The sequence below is a fragment of the Phyllobates terribilis genome, unplaced genomic scaffold (assembly GCF_046119375.1).
Source record: "Phyllobates terribilis strain yellow unplaced genomic scaffold, ASM4611937v1 Scaffold_168__1_contigs__length_4147262, whole genome shotgun sequence".
In the NCBI taxonomy this organism is placed as follows: Eukaryota; Metazoa; Chordata; class Amphibia; order Anura; family Dendrobatidae; genus Phyllobates; species Phyllobates terribilis.
Window position 1 is genome coordinate 1061444 of NW_027362928.1, and position 22374 is coordinate 1083817.

General features: G+C 42.5%; 9 non-coding genes across 9 annotated transcripts; all 9 read left to right on the forward strand.

Annotated features, from left to right (window-relative positions):
* The first annotated feature begins 2934 nt into the window (after positions 1-2934).
* Positions 2935-3124, forward strand: LOC141208185 (U2 spliceosomal RNA). The gene has a single exon (XR_012278441.1). It is a non-coding gene; the product is annotated as a U2 spliceosomal RNA (small nuclear RNA).
* A 1115-nt stretch (positions 3125-4239) lies between these two features.
* Positions 4240-4430, forward strand: LOC141208079 (U2 spliceosomal RNA). The gene has a single exon (XR_012278348.1). It is a non-coding gene; the product is annotated as a U2 spliceosomal RNA (small nuclear RNA).
* A 9252-nt stretch (positions 4431-13682) lies between these two features.
* On the forward strand, positions 13683-13873 carry LOC141208080 (U2 spliceosomal RNA). Its single transcript, XR_012278349.1, has one exon. It is a non-coding gene; the product is annotated as a U2 spliceosomal RNA (small nuclear RNA).
* Positions 13874-14988: 1115 nt separating this feature from the next.
* On the forward strand, positions 14989-15179 carry LOC141208081 (U2 spliceosomal RNA). The gene has a single exon (XR_012278350.1). It is a non-coding gene; the product is annotated as a U2 spliceosomal RNA (small nuclear RNA).
* Positions 15180-16294: 1115 nt separating this feature from the next.
* Positions 16295-16485, forward strand: LOC141208083 (U2 spliceosomal RNA). The gene has a single exon (XR_012278352.1). It is a non-coding gene; the product is annotated as a U2 spliceosomal RNA (small nuclear RNA).
* A 1115-nt stretch (positions 16486-17600) lies between these two features.
* Positions 17601-17791, forward strand: LOC141208085 (U2 spliceosomal RNA). The gene has a single exon (XR_012278353.1). It is a non-coding gene; the product is annotated as a U2 spliceosomal RNA (small nuclear RNA).
* A 1115-nt stretch (positions 17792-18906) lies between these two features.
* Positions 18907-19097, forward strand: LOC141208086 (U2 spliceosomal RNA). The gene has a single exon (XR_012278354.1). It is a non-coding gene; the product is annotated as a U2 spliceosomal RNA (small nuclear RNA).
* Positions 19098-20212: 1115 nt separating this feature from the next.
* On the forward strand, positions 20213-20403 carry LOC141208087 (U2 spliceosomal RNA). Its single transcript, XR_012278355.1, has one exon. It is a non-coding gene; the product is annotated as a U2 spliceosomal RNA (small nuclear RNA).
* Positions 20404-21518: 1115 nt separating this feature from the next.
* LOC141208088 (U2 spliceosomal RNA) lies at positions 21519-21709 on the forward strand. Its single transcript, XR_012278356.1, has one exon. It is a non-coding gene; the product is annotated as a U2 spliceosomal RNA (small nuclear RNA).
* The last annotated feature ends 665 nt before the right edge of the window (positions 21710-22374 follow it).

Genomic DNA, 22374 nt, shown 5'->3' on the forward strand with positions numbered 1-22374 from the left:
ATAAGTCATGTCATCTATTGAAAGATTTTATAACTGATTTTAAATTATGCGATGCGTGGAGGTCACTCCTGCCGACGGACCCTGGTTATACGTGGTCCGGAAGAGGGGTGTCCTCCAGGATCGATTTTATTTTCCTATCAGATGATTTTAACCCTGTAAAATGTGTTTTAACATCAAATATATTTTCTGACCATAAGGGCTTGGAGGTGCACCTAGAATACCGGGATGAACAGAGGGTCAACAGGGGCCTCTGGCGTCTAAGTACTTACCTGCTGGAGGACCCTCTGATTCGACAAGACTTTTGTAAAGCCTATCAAGCCTGGCAGCGACAAAAACCTTCTGATGCCCCTATGGTAACCTGGTGGGAAAATTTGAAAAAAAAAGTCAGAATGTTTTTTATAAAAGCAGGGAGACGTAAAGCTAGAGAGAAAAAAAGATGTTTTAGTGATCTTAACACCAAACTACAAACACTTTTTAAATTCAAAGAGCTAGGGGTGGAGGTGGGAGATGATATTGCTGGCCTAAAAACTGAAATTCAGAACTGCATAGACACAAAGGGGAAAGAGATTATTTTTAACTCTAGAGTGCAGCACTTGGAGGAGGGGGAGAAGTGCTCTCGCTTCTTCTTCAAAAAAGTCATGGATAAAAGAGAAGTGATCACAAATCTAGAGGGTGAAACATCTATGCAGGGAATGTTGAATGCTACTTTTAACTTTTATAAGCATCTTTTTAGTAAAAAGTGTATAGATGAGTCCTTTTTATCTGATGCTCTTAATGATCTCGATTTTAAGTTAAATTTTACAGACCAGGAGTTTTTAGAACGCGATATTGTTTTAGAGGAATTATTTTATGTTTTTAAAAGTTTCTCTAAGGGTAAAGCACCTGGGTGTGACGGACTACCTGTAGAGTTTTATCTTACTTTTTGGGACATTTTAAAAGAGGACCTTTTTATGCTTTTTAAAGAAGTTTTTATTTGTGAACAGTTGCCATTTTCGTGGAGGAGAGGAGTGGTGTCTTTGATATATAAAAAAGGTGATCGCAGTGCTCTAGCGAATTGGAGACCCATAACTCTCCTAAACGTCGATTACAAGGTACTTGCTAAGGTGGTTGCAAACCGGCTCAGGAATGTCATTGCCAAACTAATCCAGCCTGAGCAGGTTTGTAGTGTACCAGGCAGAAGTATTTCAGAGGTTTTAAACGTATTAAGGGATGTAATTTGGTATTCCAGAGACCGGGGTCAAAATGTAGCTCTTTTAGCCCTAGATTTTGAAAAAGCTTTCGATAGAGTCTCTCATAGATTTCTTTTTAGAGTTTTAAAAAGAATGGGTATCCCTAATATGCTTTTAAATTGTATTAAGATTTTATATAAAAATTGTTTTAGTCAAATTTCTCTTAATGGCTTTTTAACAGATGGAGTTCCCCTTGAGTCCGGAGTGAAGCAGGGATGCCCCTTGTCGCCCATCCTGTTCATCTGCGCCATGGAGCCCCTGCTGAGCGCAATAAGGAAAGACAAAGTGATTAGAGGGGTTCCTGTTCCTGGCGGAGGTGGCAGTGATGTGAGAGTCTTTGGCTACATGGATGACGTGACGGTTGTGTGCGTGGACCCTGCTTCCCTCCGGAGGGCGGTGTTGCGCATTGATTTTTTTTCCCAGGCATCCGGGTTTAAACTTAATTTAAATAAATCTGAATGTCTGACTTTGGGATCCTGGGACACCGCCCAACTCCCGCAGCTCACTATAAAACGAGACAATGTAAAAATTCTTGGAGTTGTTTTTAACGAGGAGAATGTGGGAACTCAAAGCTGGGAGAATGTCATAGAAAAAATGTCAAAGAAAATATCATTTTGGGGTTTGAGGTCCCTAACAATGGAGGGGAAAATTTTAATTATAAAATCAGTGTTGTTACCCCTCATACTGTATATAGCTATGGTGTACCCCCCCTCTGATGTTTTAATTAAAAAAATGACTAGGATGATCTTTATGTTTTTATGGAACTCCAAAATGGAAAAATTAAGGCGAGAAATAATGAGGAAGAATAAAATGAACGGCGGAAGGGATGTCCCCGATTTACATATTTATTTGTATTTAAATTATTTCTGCTTTTGTTTCAAACATTTTAATGGTAATAGTGCGCTAAGTTATTTTTTAAAATATACCTGTGGGATGATTTTTAAAAGATGGTTTAAGTTGTCGTTGAATTCCCCTGTTTTACTATGCCCCCCCAAACACCAAGCAATCTTAGAAAAGACTGTTCGATTTTATAGCCTTGGTGATTTTAAAATGGACATTTTTAAAGACCGCAAGAAGCTTTTATCTTTTCTGAGGAGGAATGAAGATGTGACCCCCATAGTAAATTTCTCAGAAGAGAGGTCGAAGCAAGTTTGGAAGAATGTCTTCGGAAAATTTTTAGCAAATGGACATAAGGACATCGCATGGATGGTGGTCCACCAGTGCCTCCCCACCAGAAGAGTTTCAACACAGGAGAGGCCTGGTGGCCAGAGCAAAATGCCCCAGAGACTCATGTGTTAATGACGAAACCACCTTGCACCTTATGTGGAATTGCCCGTTTGCACAGGAACTTTGGCACAAAGTTGGGATTCTTTTAAAATGGACTTGCGGTTTAAGAGATTTTAACCATGAATATGTTTTATATGGCCTTTTTAAATGTCCGACCCCTCAACAGTATTGTATATGTTGGTGCATGATTAACTGTTTTAAAGACGCCCTTTGGAAGGCACGCAATATTTTACTTTTTAAACGTGATGCTATTTCTGTGAAGGATTGTCTTAAAATTGCTTTTAGTCAGATGTATATTTATTACTTGAGGGATGTCAAATGTATTGGGAGGAGGGATGCTAATCGTATATGGGGTTTTTATGGGTGGAATTCTGTGTTTTATTAATGTATTTGTGTTGCTGTTTTTTGATTGTAAACCATCTTTTACGCACATAATAAAATATGTTGAAACCTGATCTGTTCTTATCAGTTTAATATCTGATACGTCCCCTATCTGGGGACCATATATTAAATGGATTTTTAGAACAGGGAGATGGAAAAAGAGCTTGCTCTGTCCACTCTACGCATTGACCTGGTATTGCAGTATCTCCAGGACCGGTGCACCCCTTCTTTAATGCAGTTTCTAAAATCAGAAAGAATTGAATTCAATGTTTTTTGTTCATTTTGCTTGTTTGTCGGATTTTGGGATGGACTCTTTGGCTTTGCTTTTCTTCTCCTCATTGGATTTTTCATGTTCAAAGTTGCAGAAGCCAGATTACAAGCTCATTTTGGTTCAACTTCAGCAACTGTGCATTGCATTGCCATGTAATGTGATGCAATGCTATCTTTCTAGCTCTCCCTTTTTACTTCCTTTTGGATAAACAGACATATTAGGCAAGCATTTTGGAGCTTTCACCTAAATAACTACAGGTGGTGAGATAAGCTGCACAATATAATTGACCTTTCAGTATATTGTTGCACACACACCATCTATTTAGCAAATGCCCTTGTTATCAACAGCAGCCTTTTAAACTCACCTGAGCTAACAGGTATGTGCGCTGGTTACTCTGCTGCGCTTAAAATTTCTTTTTTGGTTTGCTACAATGCCTTTTCTGAAACGTTGTCTCCTTCTGCTGGAACACTGACTTCTTTCATTTAATGCCTGCAGACTATAAAAGAGAACCCAACCCAAAAAGTTTGGTTGATTAGTCTGTGGCATTCTGTTAAACTGTTGCTTATGGCGGTCTCTGTGAGCTTCTCAGCGACATTCAGCCAGCCAGGTATCCTGCCTGCAGTAGATGGAATGTGGCAATGGAACGCTGGCTGCGCGTGTCATAATAGGCTCTGAGCCTTTATATACCTGTGCACAGCAGCAGCCACCTTCAGTCTGCTGCTGGACAGCCAGCAGCAGCAGCAGCAGGAGAGGTATGTAATCAGGAGCCCTCCTGCTAAGGGTAGACAGCTGCTCGTTCCACCCCACCCCCCGCCTTAATTGGTTCTCCTCCCTTCCAACGGTGTTGAGGCGGGTGGGAACAGCAGGGGGTGAAGGTGCTGTGTTTAAAGAGGTGGAGTTATGCAGATCTAAAACGCGTGGATTGCAGCAGCAGCAAGCCGAAAAGTGCAGGCATGTAAGGGATCTAGAGGTTGACAACATGTCTTCTTAACGGGAGTCCAGGAGCTCATCTCCACAAATGGACTTTTCAGGATCCTTGGGTGGCTCCGTAGTTTGAAACCAATTCTGGTTATCGCTTCTCGGCCTTTTGGCTAAGATCAAGTGTAGTATCTGTTCTTATCAGTTTAATATCTGATACGTCCCCTATCTGGGGACCATATATTAAATGGATTTTTAGAACAGGGAGATGGAAAAAGAGCTTGCTCTGTCCACTCCACGCATTGACCTGGTATTGCAGTATCTCCAGGACCGGTGCACCCCTTCTTTAATGCAGTTTCTAAAATCAGAAAGAATTGAATTCAATGTTTTTTGTTCATTTTGCTTGTTTGTCGGATTTTGGGATGGACTCTTTGGCTTTGCTTTTCTTCTCCTCATTGGATTTTTCATGTTCAAAGTTGCAGAAGCCAGATTACAAGCTCATTTTGGTTCAACTTCAGCAACTGTGCATTGCACTGCCATGTAATGTGATGCAATGCTATCTTTCTAGCTCTCCCTTTTTACTTCCTTTTGGATAAACAGACATATTAGGCAAGCATTTTGGAGCTTTCACCTAAATAACTACAGGTGGTGAGATAAGCTGCACAATATAATTGACCTTTCAGTATATTGTTGCACACACACCATCTATTTAGCAAATGCCCTTGTTATCAACAGCAGCCTTTTAAACTCACCTGAGCTAACAGGTATGTGCGCTGGTTACTCTGCTGCGCTTAAAATTTCTTTTTTGGTTTGCTACAATGCCTTTTCTGAAACGTTGTCTCCTTCTGCTGGAACACTGACTTCTTTCATTTAATGCCTGCAGACTATAAAAGAGAACCCAACCCAAAAAGTTTGGTTGATTAGTCTGTGGCATTCTGTTAAACTGTTGCTTATGGCGGTGTTAGGATCATTCAGCCATGGAGGGTCCTTGTTGGAGTCGGGGTATCCCCGTAACAAGAAATACACAGACACGTAGTGTATAATCAAGTACTGGGAAGCCCCTGAGCGCGTCTCCCTCTATGGGTGCTGTCCCTTTATTTATAATAATAATCATTTTTTTTTTTTTTTTTTTTTTTTGTCAGACATGCGCAGTAAAATGCCTTTGTTTCACAAGCAGTGAAGTGATGATTCATAACAGTGGAATGTTGATAAGAAAGTTTCATAAACAGAAAAGTGATAATTAGTAGAAGGTTGCTGAGACAGCTAAAACAAGTTACAATCTAGTTTCTGGGCGTCAGTCCAAATGTCCAGATAAGGGAAGAATAACTTCATCTGTGTCTTACATCGTAGTCTTGGGTGTAGAATAACTCCTATCATCCTCTCAGTCCCCCCTTTGATTCTTCCTTATGGACTTTTGGTAGAAGACCTGGTCCGGGAGTTCTTTTCTTTCATATTCTTGAGTCCGTGTTACAAAGCTTATTTATGCATATTAAAATAATTTTTAATCCTATTTTAAACACTACATATATGACTACTATAATTAGCACAATCTGTAATATACCTTGCAGAATTCCAGCCACCCAACCTCCAATACCCTTAAACCAGTTCTTTGGGTTGAGAAAGGAGAAGGTGTCTGACCACCAGCTATCTTTATTTTGGTCATTGTGTCTGTCATATTCATCCCGTAATCGTTGTATATCTGCCAGCTTGAACCTCATACTCATTGTACTGTTTGGATCTATGTAATGACAACAGGTTGGACCAATAATTTGACACATTCCTCCCTGGGCCGCAGTTAGGTAGTCTAACACTACAGTATGTTGATTAGTAACAATTATAAGTTGATTTTGTACAGCTATACTAGTATTAAGTATATCCATAATATCCCATATCTGATCATCTAGATAGTCGGTGGCCTGAACTAATTTATCCCACATCTGCATCAACATTGGATACACAAAGAAAGTGCTGAATATTTTATTAGGAATTCCCATTTGGACCACATGTGGCCTACCTGAAGGTCTAGGCGAGTTGTCGGCTGCTCTTTTGTATAGTGTGTGTTTAGGTACTGCTTGCATATCTACCTGCTGATTCTGAACTATAAATGTGGCCGGTGTTAAGCGTCCTAGAGTACATGTACCTTTTATTCCTACTGGGAGCCATTTGTATGCTCCATTTCCACAATTCCAGAAGGTTCCTTCAGGCAGATCCCATATTGCAGAGTGTTGGAGCACCAACCTATGTACCAAATCTAAAAATTTAGATACATTCTGAAGTATACACCAAGGGGGTTTTTGACCTAATGGACTACAGTATCCTGCATCTGGATTTTCACAAGTCGGTGTACCTGGGTCATATGCACTTGACTCATTACATAATATATTACCTGGTATTTTTGAACATGTATCATTGTTTCCATCGGGGAATAATTGTGAATATTTCCAACCATTATTGTGTATGTATTTTTCTACTATATCAGGTTTAAAAGGTTGAGAAGAAGATACTGTGCTACTAAAACTGAGTTGTATATTTTCTGTAGGAATTAACCCTAAGTCTGTTAGTCCCGTCTTATTTCTAGGAACCCATACACCTCCTTTAAACGCTAAATATTGTAAGTTGTTTATTTTTCCGGTCATATTACCTTGCCACCAGGGAAATCCCACCCACCCCACAACTGGGATGGCAACAGTGGTGTTCCATAATCTAGAATTAACGGTTTGGTTATTTGCTAATTTGTCTGAGCAATTAGTCCATGTAAACACTTCCTCAGGGGTCATGGGTACGGCCAGGAAGGGTATGCTCGTGGCTGATATTGGAGAATGCGTACAAATCCAACAGTCTGCTATTTTCTGTCCGCCATCGAGCAACCCGTTTACCAATGTCTCATGATGTTTTATAAATTTATTATCTGTAGGTTTTGGGGAACTTAGTTTATCCCACAGGTCTCCCTGATCTATCGTTATAGCTAACACAAGTACAATCACCACTATTTCTTTTTGCAATGGCTTGCATGTACCCATGCTGATTTTCCTTCCAATTTTACTGCAGTTGGAGTTGTCAATAACACCTGATATGGACCCTCAAATCTGGGTTCTAGCGTTCTTCTGTTATGTCTTTTTACGTAGACTTCGTCTCCTGGTTGCAGCTTGTGCGTTCCCTCAATGGAATCTGGATCTGGAATGGAAGAGAACACTAAAGAGTGTATTTTAGACACATGCTTACATAAATTTTGTACATAAGCAGTTAAGCTTTCAGTTTCTAACATTAAAGTCTGTGGGAAATACAATCCTGTATTGGCAACTCTACCAAACAATATTTCATGGGGGGTGAGTTTGCTCTTTCCCTGGGGGGTGTTTCTGACTGAATACAATGCTATTGGGAGACACTCAGTCCATGGTTTCTGTGTTTCTGCCATGGCTTTCTGTATTTTTAACTTAAGTGTTCCATTCATTCTCTCAACCTTACCAGAACTCTGTGGGTGGTAAGGGGTGTGTAGTTCACTTTTTATACACAACATTTTCATTACATTCTGAAAGATCTCTCCAGTAAAATGTGTACCTCTATCTGACTCGATCACTTCTGGGATACCATAACGGGGTACCAGTTCATGTGCTATTTTTACTGCAGTGACTTTAGCCGTGGCTGTATGAACTGGATAAGCCTCTGGCCACCCCGAAAACATGTCCACACATACCAGTACATACTCATAGTGTCCATGCTTAGGCATCTGGATGTAATCGATCTGAAGTCTCTGGAACGGATATAGTGGTCTTACATGGTGCTTCTGGGGGGTCTTAACAGTCTGTCCTGGATTGTGGGCTAAACAGATTTCACAAGAACCACATTTTGCTCGAGCTACCTAGCCGAACCCTGGGGCTAACCACTTCTGTCTGACCCTCTGTATCATACCGTTTGCAGACACATGTGTAGGTCCGTGGGCTTCACTGACCACAACAGGGTACCACGCTCGGGGGAGACAAAGCTCATCTCCTTTTCTCCATAGTCCTTCTTTTTCTTCTGCCCCCTGTTTCTGCCACTCTTCTTTTTCTTCTCTACTCACCTGTTGGTGGGCTTCTTTGAGCCGTGTAATTAAGTCAAATTCTGATACTGCACTAATAGTGTGGTCAGTTGTCAGAGGTTTTACTGCAGCTCGCTTAGCAGCCTTGTCGGCTCGGTCATTACCCCTAGCTATCTCGGTGTCGAGTCTTACATGTGCAGGTACTTTTATTACTGCTACTTGTTTGGTTGAGGCAGCTGATTCTAGGATTTGTCTAATCATTTGTCCATGTTTTACTGGTTGACCTGAAGCTGTCATGTAACCTCTAGCTCTCCATATACATCCAAAATCATGTACAATACCATATGCATATCAGTAAAAATATTAGCGGTTTTTTCTTTTGCTAACTGTAATGCTTGTATTAGAGCTAATAGTTCAGCTTCCTGGGCTGAACAGCTGGCCTGCATTGGCTCAGCTTCAATAACATCATGATCTGATACAATGGCATAACCTGTGTGAAAGTTACCAGTTTCATCTGCATACCTACTACCATCTATATACATATGTAGGTCTGGATTGTCAAGAGGGGTGTCCTGTACATTAGGTAGCCCTTGTGTTTCTTGTTCTATACACTGTAAGCAATCATGTATTATATTGTCTTGTTCGTGGTATTGTAAAAAATTTTCATCTTCGTCTTCCTGACCTCCTTCCACTCCCCCCTTTGTCTCTAGTGGTAACAGAGTGGCTAAATTTAGAGACAATATGCGGCGAAAAGTGAGGTTTGGTGGCATTAGTAAGGAGCATTGTAATCTAAGATGTCTAGCCATTGAAATGTGTTTTGGCAATACCTGATTCAGTATGCCATGTACATCATGTGTAGTTTGTACTATTAGGGCATGGTCTAGTACTATTTCTGAGGCTTTTTCTACCAAAAGAGAGACAGCTGCTACTACTCTGACACATGATGGTGCAGCTTTGGTAACATTATCTAATTGAGCAGAATAGTATGCGACAGGTCTTTGTTTATTTTCATGTTTCTGTGTTAGTACTCCTGTAGCATGATTAGACATTTCCGCAGCCATTAATTGGAATGGTTTGGCGTAGTCTGGGATTCCCAAGGCCGGGGCTGACATGAGACCTTTCTTGAGGTCTTGAAAGGCTATGAGCGCTGATTCAGTTAACTGAAAAGGCTCGATTTTTAAACAATCATATAGAGGTTGCATAAGCTGACTAGCATGTATAACCCATTGTCTGCAGTGTGATACTATTCCCAAAAATGCTCTTAATGTTTTGTAGTTCTTGGGAGGAACAAGATCTCTAATGATTTTTAGTCTGTCGGCGGTGAGGTGCCGAATACCTTGTGAAATGCAGTGACCTAGAAATACTACCGTAGTCATACAAAGTTGTACTTTTTTCTTGTTAACTTTACAGCCCATGTCTGCTAGAAATATTAACAACCTTATTGTGTTGCTGTTTGCGGACTCTTGAGCAGGGGCACATAACAATAGGTCATCAACATATTGAAGAATTACAACCTCATCCGTAGGTTTGAAATTTTGAAGAACTGATCTCATAGCTTCTGAGTACAAGGTAGGTGAATGTATCATACCCTGTGGTAATCTTGTCCATGCTAATTGTCTATTCTTAAATGTAAATGCAAACAGTTTGTAACAGTCTGGGTGTAATGGTACTGAAAAAAATGCATTTGATAAGTCTATGACAGAAAATACTCGTGCTGTTGCTGGGATCTGTGATAGCAACGTGTGTGGATTTGGCACAACAGGAGTAATAGGTTCCAAAATTTTATTTATCTCTCTTAAATCATGTACCATCCGGTACCTAGCAGCTGACCCCTCAGTAGATTTCTTTTTTACGGGGTACAACGGTGTATTGGCTGGTGACTTTACTTCTATCAGTACTCCAGTTTTTAGATAATCTTTTATCTGTTCTCCTATGGCGTGTTCTTGTTGGGCACTAATAGGATACTGTCTCAATTGGGGTAGTGTCACACCTGGAACAGGAGTGACTTTTACTGGAGCTATTGGCATTAGTCCTACATCGGTGTCATGTTGTGCCCATAATTTTTCTGGTACCTCAGAAAGATCTAAAATAATTTGGGTAGGGGCAGGATCTTTCTCATCCTCTAAGGCTTGGACTTTTACAATGTTTTCTAGAGACTCTTGGTCATCAGGCACCAAAATTTGGACTCTACCATCCTCCAAAAATTGGATATTCATTTCTGTCTGCTTTAATAGGTCTGTACCTAGAAGACAAGTAGGTGCCCCTTTGACAAAAAGAAATTTAGATAAAAATATTTTAGATCCTATCTTTGTTTCAAGGGGAATACTATATGGGAGTGGCCTGATTCCTCCATCATACCCTTCGGTATAGGTTACATCATCTGATAAACAATCAGCATTTGGTAAGGCGTCTTCATTGAGGACGGAGGAAGTTGCTCCGGTATCTATTAGAAAAGGGCATTGTTTTCCTGCTACTTTTACCTGAATTATTGGGCGCCTTCCAGTCAAAGTGGTTTGCATCACGTCTAGTCACTCGCTTGCTGCAGGAGCAGAAGCCTGTACTGTCTTTTCTTGTGATTCTCTTGGGACATAGGTACCATCTTCTATATCCCTGGCTTTTTTCCTGCATTCTCTAATCCAATGTCCTGGTTTCTTACAGTAGTGACATGGATTAGTTTTCTTATCCGAATTCCCTTTGTCATAGGTCTGATTTGATCTGTTGTTTTTATTGACCAGACTATTATTTGCTGCTACTCTGATGGGTTTGGATGCTGCCTCACGCATATCCATTTCTATCCCTAATAGTTTTTGTCTGACTATCTGGGGATCATCTAGGGTTCTCCAATCAGGAGTTGCAGCCTTGAACTTTTCCCTAAGTTTTGGGTTAAGATTCTCTATAAAAGTTTTTGTCATCAGTCGAATGACTCCTTCATTGGTAAGGTCCATTCCCTCGTCTCTGTAACTGTTTTCTACCGCTAAGTAGTATTCATCTACAGGCTGTCCTGACTTCTGGGAGACAGTTCCTGAAGTCCCTCTCATTCGTTGTTTAGTTCTCATAAACTCCATAAGTCTGATCATAAAATTCTGTCCTGACAGTGCGGTATTTGGATCCTCACCATCTACTGGTTGAGGTCTATGAGGTTCTATAACTGTCATCAATTCCTGATACAACCCTGGTGTCATTTTCATTCTACATAATTCTGTTCCATCTGACCATGTTCCATTATGGGTGTGTATTATCTGCTGTATGTACGTAGCAAATCTTAGTGGGCATTGTATTGGATCTGGTGCATTCTGAAGTAGGGACATTCCCTCAGCGGGGGTCCATGGAAAATATTGTCTAGTCTGATGGTATCTAGTTACTCTACGCGGTGGATTGCCACCATCTTCTTCTCTGTATGGTCGACTGAGGATACGCACTGGTGCCAACATATCATGTGGTCGTGGTGCTCCACATCCTGCACATGTGTCTCTCCAGTCTGGATTCTGGAGTCCACAGTTTGTACATGTCCATCCACCCGGACCCCGAAGATCAGGATACGGTGTGGGTTCTGACCTGGGCTGATATGGTGGTGCCAATGGGTTCATTTGTTTACTGTTTTCTGTTTGTACAATGGGACCCTGTCTGACTGGAGTTCTCCATAATCCATTGTCTTTATTAAAAGTCCAATGGTCTGTCTCTGCTGTTTTTGATAGTTCGACCATGGCCTCTACTTGTTCCTGCCATCCTTTGTCTCTTATCACTCCTGCTTTTCTAACCCGAATGTCCTCCCATAGTTTCCTGTTAAACCTGTCATGCCTTGCTACCTGAAAAGTTTTGCAAACTTTCCCTAAATTCTTAGTTGCTTCTACACCACACCTTTCTTTCACGATCGTATAGACATCTTGTTCATCATTTGTGGTCTTAGTCTGTTTGTTGCCCATTTTTCCTGACTATTCATACCTTAGGAGGCTTTTTGGGTTAGATAAAATATATTCTATATTTTACCTTTCCTCGTTACCTATTCTGTCCTAAGGAGCCAGTATCTGAAACGGTTTCTCTGGACCGTTTTGTCTGAAGTGTAGAGTAATTCTAACACACATATATATGGCAACAAGGGCAAGACCAACAATACATAAAATGAACCATACAGTCTCCATTATATATCGTGTCCCTGGAGTATTATCATTACTTCCATGGGCTCATTCTGTCAATCTCTTATCCGTCAAAAAGGAGGACAAAGGTTCGGGAGTTAAGCGTGAGCGAAGGTTTCCCCGAAAGGACACAACCTTATGACTCAGTTAGGCAATCTCCGTAATACTTATGTCATCTACCTTAGTGCGGCTTATGAGGCTATTCCCGACATCCACATCTCTTTCATACCATCCATTTCATAACCTTCTCTGACCTCTCCTTCGGCAGATCCTACAGTATATACATGAATGACCCGAGCTATAGGTATCCTTCTCTACTAGTTCCTCAATCCCAACACAAGATATGCATGAAATTTACGGACTATCGCAGAGCAGATGTAAGAGAACTAACAGTGTCTCTTACCTGGCCAGGTTTGTCATCTGCTGTTCCGATGTCCCAATCTCAGCGGTTACTCGTGCCGGTCGATGAACTTGAAGGAATACGCAGACCTCGGGTCCCTGTTTCGGGCGCCAGGAATTGTTAGGATCATTCAGCCATGGAGGGTCCTTGTTGGAGTCGGGGTATCCCCGTAACAAGAAATACACAGACACGTAGTGTATAATCAAGTACTGGGAAGCCCCTGAGCGCGTCTCCCTCTATGGGTGCTGTCCCTTTATTTATAATAATAATCATTTTTTTTTTTTTTTTTTTTTTGTCAGACATGCGCAGTAAAATGCCTTTGTTTCACAAGCAGTGAAGTGATGATTCATAACAGTGGAATGTTGATAAGAAAGTTTCATAAACAGAAAAGTGATAATTAGTAGAAGGTTGCTGAGACAGCTAAAACAAGTTACAATCTAGTTTCTGGGCGTCAGTCCAAATGTCCAGATAAGGGAAGAATAACTTCATCTGTGTCTTACATCGTAGTCTTGGGTGTAGAATAACTCCTATCATCCTCTCAGCGGTCTCTGTGAGCTTCTCAGCGACATTCAGCCAGCCAGGTATCCTGCCTGCAGTAGATGGAATGTGGCAATGGAACGCTGGCTGCGCGTGTCATAATAGGCTCTGAGCCTTTATATACCTGTGCACAGCAGCAGCCACCTTCAGTCTGCTGCTGGACAGCCAGCAGCAGCAGCAGCAGGAGAGGTATGTAATCAGGAGCCCTCCTGCTAAGGGTAGACAGCTGCTCGTTCCACCCCACCCCCCGCCTTAATTGGTTCTCCTCCCTTCCAACGGTGTTGAGGCGGGTGGGAACAGCAGGGGGTGAAGGTGCTGTGTTTAAAGAGGTGGAGTTATGCAGATCTAAAACGCGTGGATTGCAGCAGCAGCAAGCCGAAAAGTGCAGGCATGTAAGGGATCTAGAGGTTGACAACATGTCTTCTTAACGGGAGTCCAGGAGCTCATCTCCACAAATGGACTTTTCAGGATCCTTGGGTGGCTCCGTAGTTTGAAACCAATTCTGGTTATCGCTTCTCGGCCTTTTGGCTAAGATCAAGTGTAGTATCTGTTCTTATCAGTTTAATATCTGATACGTCCCCTATCTGGGGACCATATATTAAATGGATTTTTAGAACAGGGAGATGGAAAAAGAGCTTGCTCTGTCCACTCCACGCATTGACCTGGTATTGCAGTATCTCCAGGACCGGTGCACCCCTTCTTTAATGCAGTTTCTAAAATCAGAAAGAATTGAATTCAATGTTTTTTGTTCATTTTGCTTGTTTGTCGGATTTTGGGATGGACTCTTTGGCTTTGCTTTTCTTCTCCTCATTGGATTTTTCATGTTCAAAGTTGCAGAAGCCAGATTACAAGCTCATTTTGGTTCAACTTCAGCAACTGTGCATTGCATTGCCATGTAATGTGATGCAATGCTATATTTCTAGCTCTCCCTTTTTACTTCCTTTTGGATAAACAGACATATTAGGCAAGCATTTTGGAGCTTTCACCTAAATAACTACAGGTGGTGAGATAAGCTGCACAATATAATTGACCTTTCAGTATATTGTTGCACACACACCATCTATTTAGCAAATGCCCTTGTTATCAACAGCAGCCTTTTAAACTCACCTGAGCTAACAGGTATGTGCACTGGTTACTCTGCTGCGCTTAAAATTTCTTTTTTGGTTTGCTACAATGCCTTTTCTGAAACGTTGTCTCCTTCTGCTGGAACACTGACTTCTTTCATTTAATGCCTGCAGACTATAAAAGAGAACCCAACCCAAAAAGTTTGGTTGATTAGTCTGTGGCATTCTGTTAAACTGTTGCTTATGGCGGTCTCTGTGAGCTTCTCAGCGACATTCAGCCAGCCAGGTATCCTGCCTGCAGTAGATGGAATGTGGCAATGGAACGCTGGCTGCGCGTGTCATAATAGGCTCTGAGCCTTTATATACCTGTGCACAGCAGCAGCCACCTTCAGTCTGCTGCTGGACAGCCAGCAGCAGCAGCAGCAGGAGAGGTATGTAATCAGGAGCCCTCCTGCTAAGGGTAGACAGCTGCTCGTTCCACCCCACCCCCCGCCTTAATTGGTTCTCCTCCCTTCCAACGGTGTTGAGGCGGGTGGGAACAGCAGGGGGTGAAGGTGCTGTGTTTAAAGAGGTGGAGTTATGCAGATCTAAAACGCGTGGATTGCAGCAGCAGCAAGCCGAAAAGTGCAGGCATGTAAGGGATCTAGAGGTTGACAACATGTCTTCTTAACGGGAGTCCAGGAGCTCATCTCCACAAATGGACTTTTCAGGATCCTTGGGTGGCTCCGTAGTTTGAAACCAATTCTGGTTATCGCTTCTCGGCCTTTTGGCTAAGATCAAGTGTAGTATCTGTTCTTATCAGTTTAATATCTGATACGTCCCCTATCTGGGGACCATATATTAAATGGATTTTTAGAACAGGGAGATGGAAAAAGAGCTTGCTCTGTCCACTCCACGCATTGACCTGGTATTGCAGTATCTCCAGGACCGGTGCACCCCTTCTTTAATGCAGTTTCTAAAATCAGAAAGAATTGAATTCAATGTTTTTTGTTCATTTTGCTTGTTTGTCGGATTTTGGGATGGACTCTTTGGCTTTGCTTTTCTTCTCCTCATTGGATTTTTCATGTTCAAAGTTGCAGAAGCCAGATTACAAGCTCATTTTGGTTCAACTTCAGCAACTGTGCATTGCATTGCCATGTAATGTGATGCAATGCTATCTTTCTAGCTCTCCCTTTTTACTTCCTTTTGGATAAACAGACATATTAGGCAAGCATTTTGGAGCTTTCACCTAAATAACTACAGGTGGTGAGATAAGCTGCACAATATAATTGACCTTTCAGTATATTGTTGCACACACACCATCTATTTAGCAAATGCCCTTGTTATCAACAGCAGCTTTTTAAACTCACCTGAGCTAACAGGTATGTGCGCTGGTTACTCTGCTGCGCTTAAAATTTCTTTTTTGGTTTGCTACAATGCCTTTTCTGAAACGTTGTCTCCTTCTGCTGGAACACTGACTTCTTTCATTTAATGCCTGAAGACTATAAAAGAGAACCCAACCCAAAAAGTTTGGTTGATTAGTCTGTGGCATTCTGTTAAACTGTTGCTTATGGCGGTCTCTGTGAGCTTCTCAGCGACATTCAGCCAGCCAGGTATCCTGCCTGCAGTAGATGGAATGTGGCAATGGAACGCTGGCTGCGCGTGTCATAATAGGCTCTGAGCCTTTATATACCTGTGCACAGCAGCAGCCACCTTCAGTCTGCTGCTGGACAGCCAGCAGCAGCAGTAGCAGGAGAGGTATGTAATCAGGAGCCCTCCTGCTAAGGGTAGACAGCTGCTCGTTCCACCCCACCCCCCGCCTTAATTGGTTCTCCTCCCTTCCAACGGTGTTGAGGCGGGTGGGAACAGCAGGGGGTGAAGGTGCTGTGTTTAAAGAGGTGGAGTTATGCAGATCTAAAACGCGTGGATTGCAGCAGCAGCAAGCCGAAAAGTGCAGGCATGTAAGGGATCTAGAGGTTGACAACATGTCTTCTTAACGGGAGTCCAGGAGCTCATCTCCACAAATGGACTTTTCAGGATCCTTGGGTGGCTCCGTAGTTTGAAACCAATTCTGGTTATCGCTTCTCGGCCTTTTGGCTAAGATCAAGTGTAGTATCTGTTCTTATCAGTTTAATATCTGATACGTCCCCTATCTGGGGACCATATATTAAATGGATTTTTAGAACAGGGAGATGGAAAAAGAGCTTGCTCTGTCCACTCCACGCATTGACCTGGTATTGCAGTATCTCCAGGACCGGTGCACCCCTTCTTTAATGCAGTTTCTAAAATCAGAAAGAATTGAATTCAATGTTTTTTGTTCATTTTGCTTGTTTGTCGGATTTTGGGATGGACTCTTTGGCTTTGCTTTTCTTCTCCTCATTGGATTTTTCATGTTCAAAGTTGCAGAAGCCAGATTACAAGCTCATTTTGGTTCAACTTCAGCAACTGTGCATTGCATTGCCATGTAATGTGATGCAATGCTATCTTTCTAGCTCTCCCTTTTTACTTCCTTTTGGATAAACAGACATATTAGGCAAGCATTTTGGAGCTTTCACCTAAATAACTACAGGTGGTGAGATAAGCTGCACAATATAATTGACCTTTCAGTATATTGTTGCACACACACCATCTATTTAGCAAATGCCCTTGTTATCAACAGCAGCTTTTTAAACTCACCTGAGCTAACAGGTATGTGCGCTGGTTACTCTGCTGCGCTTAAAATTTCTTTTTTGGTTTGCTACAATGCCTTTTCTGAAACGTTGTCTCCTTCTGCTGGAACACTGACTTCTTTCATTTAATGCCTGAAGACTATAAAAGAGAACCCAACCCAAAAAGTTTGGTTGATTAGTCTGTGGCATTCTGTTAAACTGTTGCTTATGGCGGTCTCTGTGAGCTTCTCAGCGACATTCAGCCAGCCAGGTATCCTGCCTGCAGTAGATGGAATGTGGCAATGGAACGCTGGCTGCGCGTGTCATAATAGGCTCTGAGCCTTTATATACCTGTGCACAGCAGCAGCCACCTTCAGTCTGCTGCTGGACAGCCAGCAGCAGCAGTAGCAGGAGAGGTATGTAATCAGGAGCCCTCCTGCTAAGGGTAGACAGCTGCTCGTTCCACCCCACCCCCCGCCTTAATTGGTTCTCCTCCCTTCCAACGGTGTTGAGGCGGGTGGGAACAGCAGGGGGTGAAGGTGCTGTGTTTAAAGAGGTGGAGTTATGCAGATCTAAAACGCGTGGATTGCAGCAGCAGCAAGCCGAAAAGTGCAGGCATGTAAGGGATCTAGAGGTTGACAACATGTCTTCTTAACGGGAGTCCAGGAGCTCATCTCCACAAATGGACTTTTCAGGATCCTTGGGTGGCTCCGTAGTTTGAAACCAATTCTGGTTATCGCTTCTCGGCCTTTTGGCTAAGATCAAGTGTAGTATCTGTTCTTATCAGTTTAATATCTGATACGTCCCCTATCTGGGGACCATATATTAAATGGATTTTTAGAACAGGGAGATGGAAAAAGAGCTTGCTCTGTCCACTCCACGCATTGACCTGGTATTGCAGTATCTCCAGGACCGGTGCACCCCTTCTTTAATGCAGTTTCTAAAATCAGAAAGAATTGAATTCAATGTTTTTTGTTCATTTTGCTTGTTTGTCGGATTTTGGGATGGACTCTTTGGCTTTGCTTTTCTTCTCCTCATTGGATTTTTCATGTTCAAAGTTGCAGAAGCCAGATTACAAGCTCATTTTGGTTCAACTTCAGCAACTGTGCATTGCATTGCCATGTAATGTGATGCAATGCTATCTTTCTAGCTCTCCCTTTTTACTTCCTTTTGGATAAACAGACATATTAGGCAAGCATTTTGGAGCTTTCACCTAAATAACTACAGGTGGTGAGATAAGCTGCACAATATAATTGACCTTTCAGTATATTGTTGCACACACACCATCTATTTAGCAAATGCCCTTGTTATCAACAGCAGCCTTTTAAACTCACCTGAGCTAACAGGTATGTGCGCTGGTTACTCTGCTGCGCTTAAAATTTCTTTTTTGGTTTGCTACAATGCCTTTTCTGAAACGTTGTCTCCTTCTGCTGGAACACTGACTTCTTTCATTTAATGCCTGCAGACTATAAAAGAGAACCCAACCCAAAAAGTTTGGTTGATTAGTCTGTGGCATTCTGTTAAACTGTTGCTTATGGCGGTCTCTGTGAGCTTCTCAGCGACATTCAGCCAGCCAGGTATCCTGCCTGCAGTAGATGGAATGTGGCAATGGAACGCTGGCTGCGCGTGTCATAATAGGCTCTGAGCCTTTATATACCTGTGCACAGCAGCAGCCACCTTCAGTCTGCTGCTGGACAGCCAGCAGCAGCAGCAGCAGGAGAGGTATGTAATCAGGAGCCCTCCTGCTAAGGGTAGACAGCTGCTCGTTCCACCCCACCCCCCGCCTTAATTGGTTCTCCTCCCTTCCAACGGTGTTGAGGCGGGTGGGAACAGCAGGGGGTGAAGGTGCTGTGTTTAAAGAGGTGGAGTTATGCAGATCTAAAACGCGTGGATTGCAGCAGCAGCAAGCCGAAAAGTGCAGGCATGTAAGGGATCTAGAGGTTGACAACATGTCTTCTTAACGGGAGTCCAGGAGCTCATCTCCACAAATGGACTTTTCAGGATCCTTGGGTGGCTCCGTAGTTTGAAACCAATTCTGGTTATCGCTTCTCGGCCTTTTGGCTAAGATCAAGTGTAGTATCTGTTCTTATCAGTTTAATATCTGATACGTCCCCTATCTGGGGACCATATATTAAATGGATTTTTAGAACAGGGAGATGGAAAAAGAGCTTGCTCTGTCCACTCCACGCATTGACCTGGTATTGCAGTATCTCCAGGACCGGTGCACCCCTTCTTTAATGCAGTTTCTAAAATCAGAAAGAATTGAATTCAATGTTTTTTGTTCATTTTGCTTGTTTGTCGGATTTTGGGATGGACTCTTTGGCTTTGGTTTTCTTCTCCTCATTGGATTTTTCATGTTCAAAGTTGCAGAAGCCAGATTACAAGCTCATTTTGGTTCAACTTCAGCAACTGTGCATTGCATTGCCATGTAATGTGATGCAATGCTATCTTTCTAGCTCTCCCTTTTTACTTCCTTTTGGATAAACAGACATATTAGGCAAGCATTTTGGAGCTTTCACCTAAATAACTACAGGTGGTGAGATAAGCTGCACAATATAATTGACCTTTCAGTATATTGTTGCACACACACCATCTATTTAGCAAATGCCCTTGTTATCAACAGCAGCCTTTTAAACTCACCTGAGCTAACAGGTATGTGCGCTGGTTACTCTGCTGCGCTTAAAATTTCTTTTTTGGTTTGCTACAATGCCTTTTCTGAAACGTTGTCTCCTTCTGCTGGAACACTGACTTCTTTCATTTAATGCCTGCAGACTATAAAAGAGAACCCAACCCAAAAAGTTTGGTTGATTAGTCTGTGGCATTCTGTTAAACTGTTGCTTATGGCGGTCTCTGTGAGCTTCTCAGCGACATTCAGCCAGCCAGGTATCCTGCCTGCAGTAGATGGAATGTGGCAATGGAACGCTGGCTGCGCGTGTCATAATAGGCTCTGAGCCTTTATATACCTGTGCACAGCAGCAGCCACCTTCAGTCTGCTGCTGGACAGCCAGCAGCAGCAGCAGCAGGAGAGGTATGTAATCAGGAGCCCTCCTGCTAAGGGTAGACAGCTGCTCGTTCCACCCCACCCCCCGCCTTAATTGGTTCTCCTCCCTTCCAACGGTGTTGAGGCGGGTGGGAACAGCAGGGGGTGAAGGTGCTGTGTTTAAAGAGGTGGAGTTATGCAGATCTAAAACGCGTGGATTGCAGCAGCAGCAAGCCGAAAAGTGCAGGCATGTAAGGGATCTAGAGGTTGACAACATGTCTTCTTAACGGGAGTCCAGGAGCTCATCTCCACAAATGGACTTTTCAGGATCCTTGGGTGGCTCCGTAGTTTGAAACCAATTCTGGTTATCGCTTCTCGGCCTTTTGGCTAAGATCAAGTGTAGTATCTGTTCTTATCAGTTTAATATCTGATACGTCCCCTATCTGGGGACCATATATTAAATGGATTTTTAGAACAGGGAGATGGAAAAAGAGCTTGCTCTGTCCACTCCACGCATTGACCTGGTATTGCAGTATCTCCAGGACCGGTGCACCCCTTCTTTAATGCAGTTTCTAAAATCAGAAAGAATTGAATTCAATGTTTTTTGTTCATTTTGCTTGTTTGTCGGATTTTGGGATGGACTCTTTGGCTTTGCTTTTCTTCTCCTCATTGGATTTTTCATGTTCAAAGTTGCAGAAGCCAGATTACAAGCTCATTTTGGTTCAACTTCAGCAACTGTGCATTGCATTGCCATGTAATGTGATGCAATGCTATCTTTCTAGCTCTCCCTTTTTACTTCCTTTTGGATAAACAGACATATTAGGCAAGCATTTTGGAGCTTTCACCTAAATAACTACAGGTGGTGAGATAAGCTGCACAATATAATTGACCTTTCAGTATATTGTTGCACACACACCATCTATTTAGCAAATGCCCTTGTTATCAACAGCAGCCTTTTAAACTCACCTGAGCTAACAGGTATGTGCGCTGGTTACTCTGCTGCGCTTAAAATTTCTTTTTTGGTTTGCTACAATGCCTTTTCTGAAACGTTGTCTCCTTCTGCTGGAACACTGACTTCTTTCATTTAATGCCTGCAGACTATAAAAGAGAACCCAACCCAAAAAGTTTGGTTGATTAGTCTGTGGCATTCTGTTAAACTGTTGCTTATGGCGGTCTCTGTGAGCTTCTCAGCGACATTCAGCCAGCCAGGTATCCTGCCTGCAGTAGATGGAATGTGGCAATGGAACGCTGGCTGCGCGTGTCATAATAGGCTCTGAGCCTTTATATACCTGTGCACAGCAGCAGCCACCTTCAGTCTGCTGCTGGACAGCCAGCAGCAGCAGCAGCAGGAGAGGTATGTAATCAGGAGCCCTCCTGCTAAGGGTAGACAGCTGCTCGTTCCACCCCACCCCCCGCCTTAATTGGTTCTCCTCCCATCCAACGGTGTTGAGGCGGGTGGGAACAGCAGGGGGTGAAGGTGCTGTGTTTAAAGAGGTGGAGTTATGCAGATCTAAAACGCGTGGATTGCAGCAGCAGCAAGCCGAAAAGTGCAGGCATGTAAGGGATCTAGAGGTTGACAACATGTCTTCTTAACGGGAGTCCAGGAGCTCATCTCCACAAATGGACTTTTCAGGATCCTTGGGTGGCTCCGTAGTTTGAAACCAATTCTGGTTATCGCTTCTCGGCCTTTTGGCTAAGATCAAGTGTAGTATCTGTTCTTATCAGTTTAATATCTGATACGTCCCCTATCTGGGGACCATATATTAAATGGATTTTTAGAACAGGGAGATGGAAAAAGAGCTTGCTCTGTCCACTCCACGCATTGACCTGGTATTGCAGTATCTCCAGGACCGGTGCACCCCTTCTTTAATGCAGTTTCTAAAATCAGAAAGAATTGAATTCAATGTTTTTTGTTCATTTTGCTTGTTTGTCGGATTTTGGGATGGACTCTTTGGCTTTGCTTTTCTTCTCCTCATTGGATTTTTCATGTTCAAAGTTGCAGAAGCCAGATTACAAGCTCATTTTGGTTCAACTTCAGCAACTGTGCATTGCATTGCCATGTAATGTGATGCAATGCTATCTTTCTAGCTCTCCCTTTTTACTTCCTTTTGGATAAACAGACATATTAGGCAAGCATTTTGGAGCTTTCACCTAAATAACTACAGGTGGTGAGATAAGCTGCACAATATAATTGACCTTTCAGTATATTGTTGCACACACACCATCTATTTAGCAAATGCCCTTGTTATCAACAGCAGCCTTTTAAACTCACCTGAGCTAACAGGTATGTGCGCTGGTTACTCTGCTGCGCTTAAAATTTCTTTTTTGGTTTGCTACAATGCCTTTTCTGAAATGTTGTCTCCTTCTGCTGGAACACTGACTTCTTTCATTTAATGCCTGCAGACTATAAAAGAGAACCCAACCCAAAAAGTTTGGTTGATTAGTCTGTGGCATTCTGTTAAACTGTTGCTTATGGCGGTGTTAGGATCATTCAGCCATGGAGGGTCCTTGTTGGAGTCGGGGTATCCC